Below are 17,866 nucleotides of genomic sequence, written 5' to 3' on the forward strand. Positions count from 1 at the left end.
TTCGCCCCAGTCTGAGGTCCTGAGCGCTCTAGAGCAGGTTTTCATCAAGCATCTCTGTACTTTGCTCCATTAATCTTTTCCTCAATCCTGACTAGTCTCCCAGTCCCTGCCTCTGAAAAACATCCCCACAGCATGATGCTGCCACCACCATGCTTCACCTTATGGATGGTGTCAGGTTTCCTCCAGATGTGACGCTTGGAATTCAGGCTAAAGAGTTTCATCAGACCAGAGAATCTTGTTTCTCATGGTCTGAGAGTCCTTTAGGAGCCTTCTGGCAAACTCCAAGCGGGCTGTCATGTGCCTTTTACTGAGGAGTGGCTTCCGTCTGGCCATTACCATATAGGCCTGATTGCTGGAGTGCTGCAGAGATGGTTGTCCTTCTGGAAGGTTCTCCCATCTCCACAGAGGAACTCTGGGACTCTATCAGAGCTCACCTCCCTGACCAAGACCCTTCTCCCCCGTTTGCTCAGTTTGGCCGAGTGGCCACTCTAGGAAGAGTCTTGGTGGTTCCAAACTTCTTCCATTTAAGAATGATGGAGGACACTGTGTTCTTGGGGACCTTCAATGCTGCAGAAATGTTTTGGTACCCTTCCCCAGATCTGTGCTTCGACACAATCTTGTCTCGGAGCTCTACGGACAATTCCTTTGACCTCATGGCTTGGTTTTTGCTCTGACGTGCACTGTCAACTGTGGGACCTTATAGAGGCAGGTGTGTGCCTTTCTAAATCATGTCCAATCAATTGAATTTACCACAGGTGGACTCCAATAAAGTTGTAGATACAGCACAAGGATGATCAATGGAAACAGGATGCACCTGAGCTAAATTTCGAGTCTCATAGCAAAGGGTCTGAATACTTGTGTCAATAAGGTATCTGTTTTTTTATTTGTAATACATTTGCAACAATGTCTAAAAAAACTGTTTTCACTTCGTCATTATGGGTTATTGTGCGTAGATCGATGAGGAAAATGTTTTATTTAATCCATTTTAGAACAAGGGTGTAACGTAACAAAATGTGGAAAAAGTCAAGGGGTCTGAATACTTTCCGAATGCACTGTACTTGCATTCTCGTGTTCTTTAACTCTCATCGTAGTTCTTGTGTGGTTTTTATTCTTACTTTCATGTTTTATTCATTTTTTTCTATGATTATCACTGCATTGTAGGAAAGAGCTCTCAAGGCAAGAATGTCACTGTACACCTGTTGTTTCCTGTGCACGTGTTTCCTGTGCACGTGGCGAATAAATGTTGAAACTTGAACTCATGATCTATCCAGTTGTTGTACCCGAACAAAGCCTCCCACCCCCCCCGTGTGTGTGTGTGTGTGTGTGTGTGTGTGTGTGTGTGTGTGTGTGTGTGTGTGTGTGTGTGTGTGTGTGTGTGTGTGTGTGTGCTTTACTCAAACAGTGTAACACTCTGCTTTTACAGCCGTAATTTAAGTCTTTGTACAAAATGTACAGGAAGTGTTAGACACATGGAAAAGCAACATACATTGAAAACACTCAATGTAAAAAATGTAAAAGCCAGGTGTTTTTTGGTGCTAAACTTACACTCACTTATTGCTGCAGCGAGTTGGGCTAGGAAAACACAGGAGACATCAACATAAATATACTAAATGACGAAATAGCTGAAATCTGGTTTCCCACCACTGTCACAGTACCACCATTTGAAAAAGGCAAGGGCTATGCCTCAAGAGTGAGGCTTAGTGTACTCTCATGTTCAAATCTGGCAAAAGTTGACAAATAAATACATAAATACTACTATGCATTTGTAAAACACAGAGCCATGGCGGAGCATAGCCATATGGCTGAATGTGTACTGTCATTTTCTGTAGTACAGAGAGGGTCATCTTGGTTGTCACCTGGTAGTAGGGCAAGCCTGCAGAAATAGAAGAGGCTCAGTCTGGTGAATATGGACATGACAGAAAATGGTAGCTTCGAAAAATAAATGGTACTCAGCCTCTGCAAGGCAGAATTAAAAATGAACCAAACACTAATACATTTTTTCTTATTTTCTTAAGCAAAAATAATTTGGTTTATGTAGAAACAAGCAATGTTTTGCATTTTGATATTATCCTCTCCTTTAAAAGAGTTAAAGCTTAAAAAAAGAAATACAAAATTAGTATAAGCTCCTCCCATTACACCCAGATTAAATGTAGGCCGATGTTGGTGACAAAAAAACGAAGAAAATCTGGGGAGAGCTCACAATGGAGATACTATAGATAATAACATACATATAAAATATACAATCTGAAATATATTTTATATATATTAAATTGTGTTAGGGTTTAATATATTTTACTACAAAACATTAGGATGGGATGTCTGCTTATTTTTCTTCTAAAATTCTATTATATATAAAATCATAGGAAAGTAAAGCAAAACAAATGAATCAACGGACAAACAAATGTGGGAAAATGGTAACTAAGCAACAGATGGCAGCCTCGTCCCCTCAACCCACCCCTACCCAGGGTGCACCAGCACGGGGGGCGGCTGAGGCCTGCCTAGCTGTACAGCGCAGTGAAACATACATTACATCTTAGCTCATTTTACAAGTACAGTCGTGATCAAGGCACAGGGATCTTCTACAAGTATTTTTTTTCCATAAAGTTGTACAAAATAATACATTTTACAGTCTGTACAAGAATAATAGTCCAGCAGTAAAATAAAGACAGACAGACATACTGAATGCTCGGAGGCTGGGAGACAGGAGAGGAGAGGTGGCAGGGAATAACACAGGGATGTGTAGGGGTAAGTGATGAGGGCAGGACACAGGTGTGTGTGTGTGTGTGTGTGTGTGTGTGTGAGTGCCATGTCTGTCCTTTGCTCCCTCAACTTTTTATTTCCGTGTGTTGTGGTTATTCTTTCCTTGTTAAATAAAGCCGGTCTATAATCCCCAGGTGTTGAAAATAGTTCCATGTTTTGTGAGCTGGAGTCTGGTAGCAGCGGGAAGGGAGGGAGAAGAAGAATAGACGGGGTGATTTGGGAGGTAGGAAACAGGAGAAACAGGGTTAAATGGTGCACAAAGGCAGATCGCACACACAGTGTACACCAACACACAACATGGGGAACTAAAAAACTTAAAAGTTGACTTGTGTTATTACAGGAATATATCATATTTACATATATATACACACACACACACACACACACACACACACACACACACACATATATATAGCTTGGATGTTTTGCACTGCATGATGTTCACTGTATGCATGAATTCATGTATTATATGTTTAGATTTTTCTCCTCATTGATTCCAGAAAAGCAAGTCATGTGACAGTCTTGTGTCCGAGTCACACTCAGTTCTACATGCATCCATCCATCCCCAGGCAGAACGTGCTCACAACCTGCTTCTTTATTGGTTACATTCCTCCATTTTTCCTTCCCAGAGCCTTCTTCAGTGTACTGTACATACTGCATCTCTCGAGGACATCTCTTGCCAGAGTAACTCAAGACTGTGTGTGTGTGTGTGTGTGTGTGTGTGTGTGTGTGTGTGTGTGTGTGTGTGTGTGTGTGTGTGTGTGTGAGGAATATTTCCAAGTAAAAGAATGAATGTGAGACACTGAAAATGAGAGAGGAATTGCACATTGCAGACCTGAGCACAGTTTCAAAGTGCAGTGGCGTGTTCAGCAGTCCTAGCTTGTTACAGGTACAGTACTGTGTTTAGGAGTCTGTTGGCTTGTTACAGGTACAGTACTGTGTTTAGGAGTCTGTGGCTGCACTGTCACTTTCTTACTTTAAAACACAGTGTCCCCAGGAGAAGGTGTTTGTTTTTCAGGATGGAAGGGGAGGGCTGGTTGAGTGACGAGGGGACTAACTGATCAAGGATAGGCAGAACACTGGGAGTCTCTGCTCCCACTCACATCACAAGAGCTCGTATTGTCGTAGGTGCATCCTCTGAATGATGTCTCGACAGTCGTTGAAGACGCGCCGGATGTTTTCAGTGTCCACTGCGCAGGTGAAATGGGGATAACAATAGTGCCTTCCGTCTCCACTGGCTGTGCTGATCCTCTGAAAAGGTCACACAGAAGAGAAGGGTTTCATTATCACATATGGCTGTGTGCATATTGGCCTGAGACTTCTATACACATTTGGTACTACTACAGTCTCACAATATGCTTGGTTTATTACACAAAAAGGTCAACAAAAAAGTGACTAGACATTAATGAATGTACCAGAAACTCATCACGTATGAAGTACTTTGCCCTTGTGACACGAGGATCCTCCCCTGGCTCTGGTGTTGCTGGTTCGGAAGGACAGAGACATCAAACTCAGTGGACATCAGTTATATACCAGCATCTGTTTAATCACTGTATACCAGACATTTTCATTTCCATCAGTAAAATAATCCATGTTAACAAGATTCATTCTTCACCAGAGAAAAGTTCGCAAAGTGTTCCGAAGTGTTCAAAGTTATATTATTACAATTGTTACATTTCCAGATAAACTTGAAACATTGACAGTCTTGAATAGTTCCAGTAGAGAGTTGCTCAGGAGTATTACTGTTTCCCTTACCATCATCTGGCGTAGTGTAGCGCCCAAACTCTGGGAAATACTCTTCAATTTTAGATTTCCCTGCAAGCACCTTCTCTGCTAGCAGATCCTGTTTGTTCAGGAAGAGAATGACAGAAATGGTCCGTAGCCACCTGAGGAGAGAAACAATAACAAAGGGAGTTGAAGTGGATGTATTCAAATCAATTACATTTTAAATTAGCATAAAAGGTCAACAATCCATATCGGCAACTGCTGTGGTTGGGAATCACACAAAACAACATTATGTCAAGGACAGGAGTGGCTTTGTAAGGGGGAGAGAACTGAAAGTGGTAGAGGCCAGGGAGATCTTGCCTGTTGTTCCAGATGTTCTTGAAGAGGTTGAGGGCCTCCTGCAGCCGGTTGGTCTGATTGTCTTCCCGGATCACCATGTTGTAGCTGCTACTGGCTACCACAAAGATAATGGCTGTCACATCTGGACAGACAGACAGACAGACAGACAGACAGACAGACAGACAGACAGACAGACAGACAGACAGACAACCACCACTGGGTTAGACATGATACAGGACATGGATGTGAAGGTGGATGCATCACATGCCATTTGCTTATACACTAATTGGAGGTAGAAATACAACAGTATTAGATGGTGCAGAGGCCTTACCATTAAAACACTGAATCCACTTTCGGCGTTCATCCCTCTGACCTCCAACATCAAACATACTGGGAGAGGAGAAAAGACAATGAGAGTTACTTACTGCCCAATATATCCACTGATAACAAGTAGTAGAAACACAGAGGGATCAACAGTTAACTAGGGTATTCATCTTGAAGAAAAATGGCTGCCATTTCAAACTCACTGAAAATTGACTTTGTCTACTTGGAATCTTGTCTCAAAAATCCCTGAAGTCAGTACTCTGCATCTCAACAGGTCCTGATCAGTAGGAGAGTAGTCACTCTGCTTCACAATTTCAATCTTTTCTAGAAAGCTGTAAAAGAGGATTACACATTTATTGACAGATATTAAAGGACACAATATGATATTTATAGAGTATATTGTGCATACAACTGACAGAAATACATAATTAGTACTATACCCAAATGGACAATACTCCAAGAAATATAACAATATCCTTCATTCCTGAGAGACAGATGACTGAAACCCACACAGTACCCAGAATTACCAAACATCAGCCTACCAACTCTGAAACATTCTCAAACCAGAACTATTGTCAAAAATCAAAACCTCACTGGGTGCTGCATTTGTGACATTAGATTTATGTTATCTGTCTGCGAATTCAGCCAACTACATGTTTCACCATACATTTCCTGTCAAACTAACCAGACCGTAAACATTCTCAAGATGGCACTAGCGGTCATTCCGCCTCTGGCAAATTCCATACCAGGCAGATTGAGACGCGGGCAGGGAGACTACAGTCACCAACCAGTAAAGCAAAAAGATGATAACACTTCCACAACCGACCAGCGGAGGGGTGTATTTATTCTCCACAGCGAGACCAGAGGTTTGCAGTGTGAGTCACCAGCCGTTTGCTCTGTCAGACACTGTAGTCACTGGAGCTGCTGCTGTAGTAGTAATAGTGAGGGGTGGGGGGGCTCTGTAAATGTTATATGCATATAGTTGAACCATTAAATATGTTGAAGCTGAATTTAGAGAGCTTATGGTCTACAGCTAACTGACTGTTGTGCCTTTAGACTGATGTGACTTGTTGTGGCCAGCCAGCAGACGGATCGGATCCACCCCTCCCTCTTTTTCTACATGTGAACCTGGACCCTAAGTGTGGACTGCCGTCATTGGTCCAGTCTACTGGGCAGAATGGTGTGACAAGCCCAACCTCACACCATGGTCATAGGCTACACATTTCAATATCAGAGAGGTATTGTGTTGTGTCGTTCCAACAGTCAAATACAATGACTGCTGTCTGAAACGAAGGTAAAACAGCTCAATTCCACAGTGAAGTGCAGTGATTCAGGGCATTACTGAAGATCCCCATGGAGACCAATAAACTTTGATTTGATTGGAGAATAGCTGTAGGAATGGGAGGCCTGGTAACCCGCCTCATGTCCAGAACCCCAACATGGACAATCAGTGTGCTGCCTGGCTGCCTCTCAGGGAAGAGGTATATAACCCTCTGAGATAACTAGGAATGTGACACACTGGTGTGAAATGTGACCAGAGGCCTGCAGGTCACACACAGAGAGAGGAGGGGGATGTCAGACAGACAGACAGACAGACAGACAGAGATTCACATAGACAGACATGCTTCATGCTCACAAACGCACTCGTGCGCCCGCACGCAGAGCCAGCTAGCTACCATCTCCCTCTTGGGGCTGAGTGGCGAGGCTGTTCTCATACCACAACTGCTCTGATGTGCCCATAGGATCCAGTCCAAAAACACATCTCAATTTTAGAATTTCTCCCTATTAATAGAGCTAGTCCTATAATAACCATCCCCCAGTAGTCAGACTGAATAATGATGTAGAAACACTAACCTGGTGTGCTTTTATTGGTGGCAGACTGACGTTTGTTTTTATATTTTCTTTAACTAGTTTGGTGATCTCAAAAGTATTTCTGGGATATAGTGTTTGTGTCCATTTGTCCAGCACTGGTAAATGGAAATTTAACTTACCACCCCAGCCTTTGAGATTTCCAGTAATTTACATTTACATTTACATTTAAGTCATTTAGCAGACGCTCTTATCCAGAGCGACTTACAATTTCAGTATCTCTAACTTTATCTTTAACTTTAAGTAACAATAGCCTAAGTTTAATAACAGAGACATGTTCTACAAAGCAGGCTACAATGTGGCATAACTTAATAGCTCTGGGGCATTGCTCCAAAAATCTTAAAGACAACACACACACAAACACACATACACTGAATCACGTGAATTATATTTACATTTACGTCATTTAGCAGACGCTCTTATCCAGAGCGACTTACAGTAGAGTGCATACATTTTATTACATTTTTTACATACTGAGACAAGGATATCCCTACCGGCCAAGAGCAGACGCTCTTATCCAGAGCGACTTACAGTAGAGTGCATACATTTTATTACATTTTTACATACTGAGACAAGGATATCCCCACCGGCCAAACCCTCCCTACCGGCCAAACCCTCCCTAACCCGGACGACGCTATGCCAATTGTGCGTCGCCCCACGGATCTCCCGGTTGCGGCCGGCTGCGACACCCGGGAGAGACGGGTATAACAATGATTATTTGTTTATATTTTCCACCAAAGAAAATGTATGGGATCTACTGATGCCAACCGATAACATTGTACAGTCAAATTGTTAATGGGTCAAGTTCACCTCATTGAACTAAAACCCCGTAAAATACATAATTTAAAAACGGTCAGAATTTTGAGGCATTGTCCTCTCACAATTTTCTATTTTCAACAAAACGTTAAACACATTCTGGTTTGTACAAAATGGGTTTAGTATAACATGGGTTTGCTTATTGTTGGTTAAGATTCCTAATAGTTGTTCTACTTCAGATGAAAGACGTGCAAGGAGTATTTCTAAATGTTTCCCTACATCTCATAATGTCATCCGCTGCACATCTGGACTTGTTTCTCAGCCGTCCCGCAGCCTATAACTGATCCACCACACACTGTTAGAGAAAAGACAACTCCAGCCTTTCCAATAGATTATAATATTCCACACCATGCTAGTGAGCAGTGTCATGGCCGTGTTTGCTAGCTGAGCACATGCGCAGAAAGAGACATGTGACCATGTCAAGATGCTAGATCAGGAACAGAGAGTGGGCCTGGAACATACATGGATACATTGATAGAGAGATTAACCATGCAAGTCTACAAGTCTATCAGTTTTGTAATACATTTGAAATGTGGCTTAATACATATTCCTTGAATATGAATGACCTGATCCTAATCTTTACAAACATGTTGATTACAGATTGTAAATAGTATGATAATTAAAACCCTTACATTGCATCATCATTATTATAACTACATTAAATATATTATTGCAAACAACCCACTATTTCACTGTCCCTAACATCCCTCCGTATTTAAAGACACACACACCCAGAAGTCGCTCTGACACAGAAGAGAGGGAGAAAGAGAGAAAAGAGAGAGAATACATTACAGAGCTGCGCCAAAAATAGCTCCCTGGCGCCCTGGCCTCCAGCTTGGTTGTTATGGTGACAGAACCACAGGCGCTATAAATAGACTATCAGCTCCAAATCTTTAGTGACTGGAGTGGGGCCAGAGAGAGGGAGAGACAGACACAGAAAAGAAAGAGAGAGAGTGAGAGAGAGAGAAAGAAAGAGGCAGGGAGAGAAGAAAATAGGGGGGAGGGAAACGTGGAGAGAGACCAGCAAAGGGAGGGTGAGAGCCCCCCCGCCCAAAAGGGCTGTTGAGCACAGAATGCTGGAAGTAGAGAGGGAAAGGGGTAACAGGCTCTAAACAGGAGAGCATTCTAGAAATAACAACCGTCTGGGATCGCAACAATGTAACTACGTACGCAGACCAGGGGTGTATTCATTAGTCGGAATCTGTTTTGCAACGGACACGTTTACGGTTTACTCTACGAACCAAACTGAAGCAAACAGAGCAAGCGGGACAAAACCGGGAGGGACCTACCTGAATTTGTCCAGCTGCACGGTCGTAACACTGTAGTGTGTCTCACAATTTTCCTGGAGTGTATCCATTAGTCTCGTTTTCGTTACAAAACGTTTCGTAACAGAAAATGTTTCGCAATGGAATCCGACTAATGAATACACCCCAGGAAAGTTGCGAGACGCGCTACAATGTTATGGCCATGCACCTGGAACCAACAACTGTTTACCTATTCTCACGCTGGAAATGCAGTCAGCTAGATAAATAGGGAGGATTTTATATGCGTGCAGTGTGTGCGACTACACGAAAATACACACACACAAACTCAGACCTTTCAGTTTGAAAAGCCCTCTTACGCTCTCCCCCAACCCTGTTTCCAGTGAAACCTCTCACCCTCCCTCTCTCTCTCTCTTTGCCTCCCTCCCTCTCTCCTTCCTTCTCTCCCTCATGTGATGACTCAGTCCCAGCCATTTCCTGCAGAGACACTTCTACAAACCGGATGGGGAGAGAGAAAGAGAGAGAATGGGAGAGAAGAGTTTACCAAGTGAACAATGTATAGCAGAAAAGTGAAGATAGTGTGGCTTTGAGAGAAAGTAGAACTGACAGGCCAGACTGAATGGTCTATAGCTCCGTTGATACATATGTCAGTGGCTAGTCGGCTAGGCCAGGGGTTCTCAAACTGGGGTCACGGAGGTACTGCAGCAGGTCAACGGCCAGATCTAAAAATATTTAGTCATATTGTTTACGTTTCATAAAACATTACTAACAACAACAGATTTAATGAATGTTGGCCAAGGGATCCGGGGAATAAGTTTAGAGGGTGTAATATAGTACAATGTAATATTATTGTATTATCTAAAATGTATGTTCTTAACCCTTGGCAAAATGGGTCTGGAAGGCTCACAGGGATATTGGTATCCACAGTACTCTACCAATTATACATTTTAGAACTTACTACTTATTGTATTGCCCTAAAACATTTTTGTTTTTATTTTTACATAAATGCACTGTAATTTAAGCTTTAAACCTGTGTAGCAGTGTGATGTTGTTCCCCTAGATTACGCACCAAATTGCACACAAGGACCAATTCAAATAGGCCAGGTCAAGAGGGGATGTTAATAATTTGATAATAATAATAATAATTCAGTGTATTTTTTTATTTAATTACAGCTGCATAGCTAATGTTTTTATTTGGTGTACAAACACTTTTTCATACCAATATTGTACATACATGTGATTGTAAAAGTTTTGTATATTTTGGTTTGGCCCATCGCGGGTTATCTGTATTCCCATACCCCTTTATCGTTCTCTTTTGCCTGACCCTCGGCTAGCAAGGTGCCGGAGAGCTGTGACTGCACCAAGGGTAACGTGTGTGTTGTCTCTTCGTGTGCAGGGCAAATAAAAAGAGTTCAACGAGCAGACCGTCAGTTGTGGCAGCGTCCTAATTGAAAACACACAACGCAGAACGAACCACGCTACAAACTGGTGCCGCGACCTGCCGACTGGTTAGCTCAAGCTGACCACCGGAGCTGTGCATGTGGAGGAGATGCGCGACCCGCGCATGCGCACTTGTTGATGGTTTGCTATAAGTGAATGTATACTGTAAATAGTGAAGGTGAATGTAGCATATTCACTAGATAATTGTATTGGTGTTTATTTGCATGTTTTGAGGGAATTTGTTTATTGCATTTTTTTTGTATTTGTATGCAGTAAATTACATTGTAGTTTAGTTCTCTATTGAGCCATGGAAGACTCTCAAGTCCATAAGATGAGTTATGCTGGGGATTTTGGTGTGGTTAGTGTGGGTAGAGGGAGGGGTGTCCATGCATTTACACCATTGGTACAGTCAGCTCCTGGGAGTAGAGTGGCTACTAGTCCTGAGTTTACAAGCACTGAAAGGGGTAGGCTGTTTACTACACCTGACCAGGGTCTCCCACCTCTGTCTCTTGATGTACCATTGTCCCCAGTCCTCAGTAATAATGGGACACCGAGTCAGCTTAGTGACCTTATTAAGCAGATTGGTTCAGAGATAGGAGAATCTATCAGAGCGAGTTTACTGCAGCCTGGGGCTTCAAGTCTTTCTCCTGCCCATTCCCCTGACCAATCCCAGCAGTTTCCCCTGCCTGAACAATGTGGGTCAACTTTTATTGATGCGTCCAAGCTGAATCTGGTTGTGAAGTCAGAGGTTAGTGCTCCACCTTTCTTCAGGGGTGATGGCTCAGATAAGTACTCTGTCCTGGAGTGGGAGGAGCTAATGGGAGTCTACCTAGAGAAGAGGGGTTACACTGGGTCTGAGAATGTTGGGGAGGTGATGTCTAGGCTCATGGAGAGGGCACGGGATGTGACCAAAGTCTGGATGCGTAACAACCCTGTTGTCACAGATGTTAAGGCAGTGTTCAGTGTTCTCAAGCAACACTTTGGGGATACTGTCTACTCAGGTATGCCATTAGCTGATTTCTATTCAATGAGACCATATGCTAATGAGGGTCCACTAGATTTCTGGATTAGGCTTAACAAAGCTGCAGAGGCAGCTGAACAGTACCTTGTAAGTGAGGGTAGAACCTTGCCCAATCAGTGCTCAGAGTTGGCAGTCATGTTTGTACGCAACTGTCCTGATAAAGAGTTGGCCCAAGTGTTCAAATGCAAACCCCTTCGTGACTGGACAGCCAGTGAGGTACAGGATCGTTTGGATGAACTGTTAAGGGAGCGTAAAGCATGTAGAACACAACTTTCACAGCAGGTGGCTGCTGTCTTCGACTCCCCCCAGGAGGAAGTGGATCCTGAGAGCAGACCTAATGTGTCATCTTTTTCTCGATGTGGCCGTGAACCAGAACAGGCCCAATCTGTATCTGAGGGTGGGACATTAGAGAAAGTTTTGAGTATGCTAGAGAAGGCTCTTGTCAGCAATACTCAGTCTGTGAACAGAGGGCCCCGTAAACAGTTCCCCAAACGTGAGTGTGAGTGCGCTGTCTGTGGAAGCACTAATCACTGGACCAAAGCTCACTGTCAGATGCACCAGCTGTGTTTCAAGTGCTTCTCTCCTGGCCACATGAGCTTTGACTGTAGTGAGACTGGGAAGCGAAAGAGCCCTGTATGTGGACAGACTGGCAGGTCTCAGGAAAACTAGAAAGTCTCCATTCTGAGGAGGGCAATGTGAGGCAGTCTAATTTTTCCTCCACTGATGATGATATCCAATCTGTTTATTCTTATTTTTGTGAGTCAGTACCCAAGAACAACACAGTAATTTTTCAGAACACAATGAGAATTTCTCAGAATGACAGTTTGTTTTACACCACCGTGCTAGTACAGGATAAAGTTGAGCTGAAGGGGATGTTAGATAGTGGGTCCATGGCTACTACTCTGCGCGCAGATATTGTACCTCGGTTGAGGGAGGCAGGAGTGGTAGAGGGGAACTTTCTAGCTCCTTCAGACATCATACTGGTGGGTTGTGGTGGGACGCAAACTAGCCCAGTGGGCATGTGTGACTTGAAACTACAGCTTTATGGCTTCAGTTATGTAGTCCCAGTGCTGATTGTAGATGGGCAGGTTGATGAACTCATTGTTGGCACTAACGTGTTGAAGTCTCTGATTAGACAGTTCAAATCAAATGACAGCTACTGGCGGGTGGTGGGTACGCCAGGTCCCTCTGGCCAGTGTGAGGATAGCCAGTTCCTGCGTCTCCTATCAAATCTGGAGAGATGGAGAGGAGACTCCATCCCAGATAAAGTGGGCACCATTAAGTTGAAGAGGGCAGTAACGCTCCAACCCATGAGTGAGCATCTGGTGTGGGGCCGCTTACCCCCAAAGACAAAACTCTCTGTGGGCAGTACTGTTGTTGTCGAGCCCAGCACGTCTCGTTGTGTGAATCGACACATACTAGTAGGGAGAGTAGTTACGCCTCTGTGGGGGGATGGATGGCTCCCTGTGAAGATTGTGAATCCAACAACTTCGCCAGTTACCCTGAGACGAAATGCTAAAGTGGCAGATGTGTACCCTTGTATTGCATTGGAGGATTTTGATGATGTCAAGCAGCAAGCTGCTTACCAGAACGTGGCAAAAGTACAATGTGACAGCTCACATGGCAGTCTTACAGCTAAGAGTTCAGTTGGTGGCAGTGTAGTTAATGACAACAGTACACTGAGCAATCTTGGACTTCAAGGCCTGTCTGTTGAGGAGTGTCCAGTTTCACAGTTCTGGAAAGACAAACTTGTCGGTTTAATTGAGAAGTATGACACGGTGTTCTCTAGACATAGCCTGGATTGTGGAGAGGCAAAAGAGTTCTGCCATCGCATACGGCTGACTGATGACCGCCCATTTCGATTACCTTATCGTAGGCTTCCTCCAGCTGATTACCAAAAACTCAGGGAAACACTGGATGATATGGAGGAAAAGGAAATCGTCAGAAAATCCAGCAGCGAGTATGCGTCACCATTGCTGCTGGTATGGAAAAAGAATGGGGACTTGCGTCTATGTACTGACTTTAGGTTGTTAAACGCCCGCACAGTGAAGGATGCTCATCCACTGCCTCATCAGGCTGATGTACTGGCGGCGCTGGGAGGTAATGCCTTCTTCAGCACAATGGACTTGACATCTGGGTACTACAATGTGCCACTGCATGAAGAGGATAAGAAATACACTGCCTTTTCCTCTCCTTTAGGTCTGCACGAGTACAATCGTTTGCCTCAGGGCCTTTGCAACAGCCCAGCTACTTTTATGAGAATGATGCTGACCATCTTTGGGGACCAGAACTTTCTAAGTCTCCTTTGCTATTTGGATGATCTGATGGTTTTTGCTAAGACGGAGGAAGAGAGTCTGCAGAGACTTGAGATGGTTTTCCAGCGGTTGCAGGACCACAATCTTAAACTGTCTCCGTCTAAGTGCAAGTTTTTGAGGAGGTCTGTTAAGTTTTTGGGCCACATCATTTCTCAGGAGGGCGTAGCCACTGATCCTGCTAAGGTTCAAACCATTTTGAATGTGACTGAGAGTGAGATGATGGAAGCTGATGGTGTCACTCCGTCTCCTAGCAAAATCCGTTCTTTCCTTGGTATGGTAGTATACTATCAACACTACATTGAGAATTGTTCCATGGTTGCTAGGCCATTGTTTCAGCTGACTACAGGTCAGAAGAAGCCTAGGAGAGGCAAGGGCAGAAAGAGGCCTGGTCCCTCTCGCAGGCTCACTGCTGCAGACTGGACTGCCGAATGTCAACTCGCTTTTGAAGCTTTGAAAGCAGCACTAGTTGACCAGGCACTGCTGGCTCATCCAGATTTTTCTCAGCCATTTTTGCTTTCTGTTGATGCATCTACTAGTGGTTTGGGAGCTGTACTATCCCAAGTGCAAGATGGGAAGGCCATAGCCAGGCCAATAGCTTTTGCTAGTAAATCTCTTAATCATGCACAATCCAAGTATCCTGCTCACCGGCTGGAATTTCTAGCCATGAAATGGGCCATTCATGATAAGTTCAGCCATTGGCTGCGAGGGCATAAGTTTACGGTGTGGACCGACAACAATCCACTCAAATATATTCTTACAAAGCCGAGACTTGATGCATGTGAGCAGAGATGGGTTGCAAAGCTGGCACCTTTTGATTTTGATATCCAGTACATACCAGGGCCCAAGAATGTCGTTGCTGATGCTTTGAGCAGAGAGCCATTTGTCCGCTCCAAAGTTCTGCACCGACTGACAAGAATTCCATATGATGTCCTGCTGGAGGAAGCCAGAGGTCTTCGACTGGATGATGTACAAGACATGTTCCGTCTCTCCTGTGAGCAGCCCGAGGCTGGCTGTGGAACGTCTATGGCTCCTGGGAGTGAGTTGAGTAGAGCTGGAGACGATGTCAGTGGGTTGGTTTCCTGTGAAGAGGTGTCTGCTGTCCTCCAGGCCCATCGCCGATGGGATGATGGTGCCACAGTGAGGGCCGTTTCACATGTGCAGCACCTTGAGAAGTTGATGTCCATGGGTCAGAGCCCTTTACCTGTCCTTACACACAAGGAGCTGTATGATAACCAGTCACTGGATCCTATCATCAGCAGAGTCATGTTCTTTGTAGATAGAGGCCGGCGCCCATCTAGGAGAGAGCGAGTCTTTGAAGCTAAAGAAACAGTTTATACTCTAAGACAGTGGGGGAAACTCACCACGCGGTTAGGGATTCTGTATCGTGTCTCAAAACACCCAGTGAGTAAGAAGAAAATATTTCAGTATGTCGTACCTGTGTCTTTGAGAGGCCTTGTGTTGAAGGGAGTTCATGATGATGCTGGTCATCAGGGTCAGCAGCGCACATTGTGGCTCACGAGACAGCGGTTTTACTGGGAATCTATGGAGAAGGATGTCAAGGAATACGTGGCCCACTGTAAGAGATGTGTGTTGAGTAAAGCACCTGAGCCTGAAGCAAGAGCTCCACTTGTCTCCATTGTGACAACGGCACCTTTAGAACTTGTGTGTATTGATTTCTGGACTGCCGAAGATTCAAACAACAAGTTTATTGATGTGTTAGTAGTGACTGATCACTTTACTAAGCTGGCCTGTGCGTATCCATGTCCAAACCAGTCTGCTAAGACTGTTGCACGTGTTCTCTGGAATAATTTCTTCTGCATTTATGGGTTCGCTGATTGCATCCATTCTGACAGGGGTGCTAACTTTGAGAGTTTACTTATTGCAGAATTACTTCAGTTATCTGGTGTTGAAAAGTCCCACACCACACCTTATCATCCCATGGGTAACGGTCAAGCAGAACGTCTGAATCGCACACTGGGTGGGATGATTAGAGCTCTACCAGCTAGGTCTAAGGCTAAATGGCCTCAGATGTTGAACACATTGACATTCTCCTATAACTGCACTGTTCACGAGACTACTGGGTTTCTGTTCACGAGACTGTTCACGAGACTACTGGCTCCGGAGATGCGGATCTGTAGTACTCCCCATCCTGAGGTTAGACCTCTGAGCAGGGTTAGTGCTGCCTGTGACATTCCTGCTAGGTTTGTGGGTGAGGGTGTTCGGACTAGACTAGGTAGACTTATTAAGCCAGTGGATAGGCTAATCCAAACTATGTCTACACAGGAAATGAAACAGTTCTTGGTTTCTCAGTGACGGTAGGATATTGCCTACCTTTTCTTTTTTATATATATATATATATATATGTAGGAATCTAAGCATGTCTTAGAATGATTTGTGGGTTTGTCTAATATATTTGACAATTCATGTAGCTTTGTGTGTAGTCCATCGGCATAAAATGTATATGGCATTTTTCGTATACGGTTGAATAAGGGATTAGCTACCCCTTATTTTTCCTAATCCTTCGCGGGATAGCTTTTCAGCTGATCGACCATTTGTGGGTCTAGAATTAAGGGACTACACTGGGTTACTCTGTCGCCCTGTGGGTGTGATTATTTTTTTCTTTCTTTGCTTTGTTACCTTCGAGGTAATGTGTTTTGTTTTGGGCCTATAATCTAGTGTAAAACAGTGGGGGTGAATGTAGCAGTGTGATGTTGTTCCCCTAGATTACGCACCAAATTGCACACAAGGACCAATTCAAATAGGCCAGGTCAAGAGGGGATGTTAATAATTTGATAATAATAATAATAATTCAGTGTATTTTTTTATTTAATTACAGCTGCATAGCTAATGTTTTTATTTGGTGTACAAACACTTTTTCATACCAATATTGTACATACATGTGATTGTAAAAGTTTTGTATATTTTGGTTTGGCCCATCGCGGGTTATCTGTATTCCCATACCCCTTTATCGTTCTCTTTTGCCTGACCCTCGGCTAGCAAGGTGCCGGAGAGCTGTGACTGCACCAAGGGTAACGTGTGTGTTGTCTCTTCGTGTGCAGGGCAAATAAAAAGAGTTCAACGAGCAGACCGTCAGTTGTGGCAGCGTCCTAATTGAAAACACACAACGCAGAACGAACCACGCTACACCTGCAAAATGTGTAGAATTACAGGACATGAGCTTTAAAGCTGCAACAACAACAAAAATCTTTGCCCAAGGACTATACTTTTTTTGAATAGCAGGAAATTAGCTTGAAAACTGCACACATTTCTCTCCGATGCCAGGAGGTGGGCCTTTAAAATGTTCCTTCCCAGGGCCCGAGACTTTGTTCATGCACTGCCGAAGTCAGATTAAAACTCATTGTATACTATTTTATCTCACTAAAGAAGAATTTGCTATCACATAATTCTCGTGACAGGTTCCTGGCCCCAAAAAGTTTGAGAACCCCTGGCCTAGGCTACTCCACACAGCCCTATTTCCTCAGCATTCCTAAAGCTGTCCACATCAGCCTGAGAGGAACAGCTCAACAACCTCTCTCTGCGGCATCGCAACTTCACTTCCCAGTCCTGTTCACTGAATTATGTAGTGCGTTTAGGTACAAATCTTATCAGGGAAACTGAGATACAAATGCAAAATGAGGCCTAGTTTATCAAGTTTGGTATGGAATACAGAATCAGTCCAAAGCAAACACAATTTTGACTTGAGGGACACATTGGGCTTTTTAAAAACCAGCGGAGGGCCGATTTGTTCGTCAAAAGCAATTTGCGGGCCAGAAAAAGGGCAGTTATTTGACATTTTTAATTTATTTAACTATCTGGTTTCGACATTCAAGAGTGGCCTGGAGTGTTTTTTACACCCCTCCCCACCCATGATTTTGACAGAGCAATGAGCAGTGCTATTGTCAGACAAGACCGTAATACTCCTAATACACAGGGAAAGAGCTTTTTATTTTGAGATTTATTTCTGTGACATTCATGTAGGACTGAGATTTATGCAG

The 17,866-nt window shown here is 43.8% G+C and overlaps 1 pseudogene; it reads right to left on the bottom strand.

The window, feature by feature from the left end:
- Positions 1-858: 858 nt before the first annotated feature.
- LOC139554763 (guanine nucleotide-binding protein G(s) subunit alpha-like) overlaps positions 859-17,866 on the bottom strand; it is an 83,046-nt pseudogene continuing 66,038 nt past the window's right edge.

This window comes from Salvelinus alpinus, chromosome 2 (assembly GCF_045679555.1).
Source record: "Salvelinus alpinus chromosome 2, SLU_Salpinus.1, whole genome shotgun sequence".
Classification (NCBI taxonomy): Eukaryota; Metazoa; Chordata; class Actinopteri; order Salmoniformes; family Salmonidae; genus Salvelinus; species Salvelinus alpinus.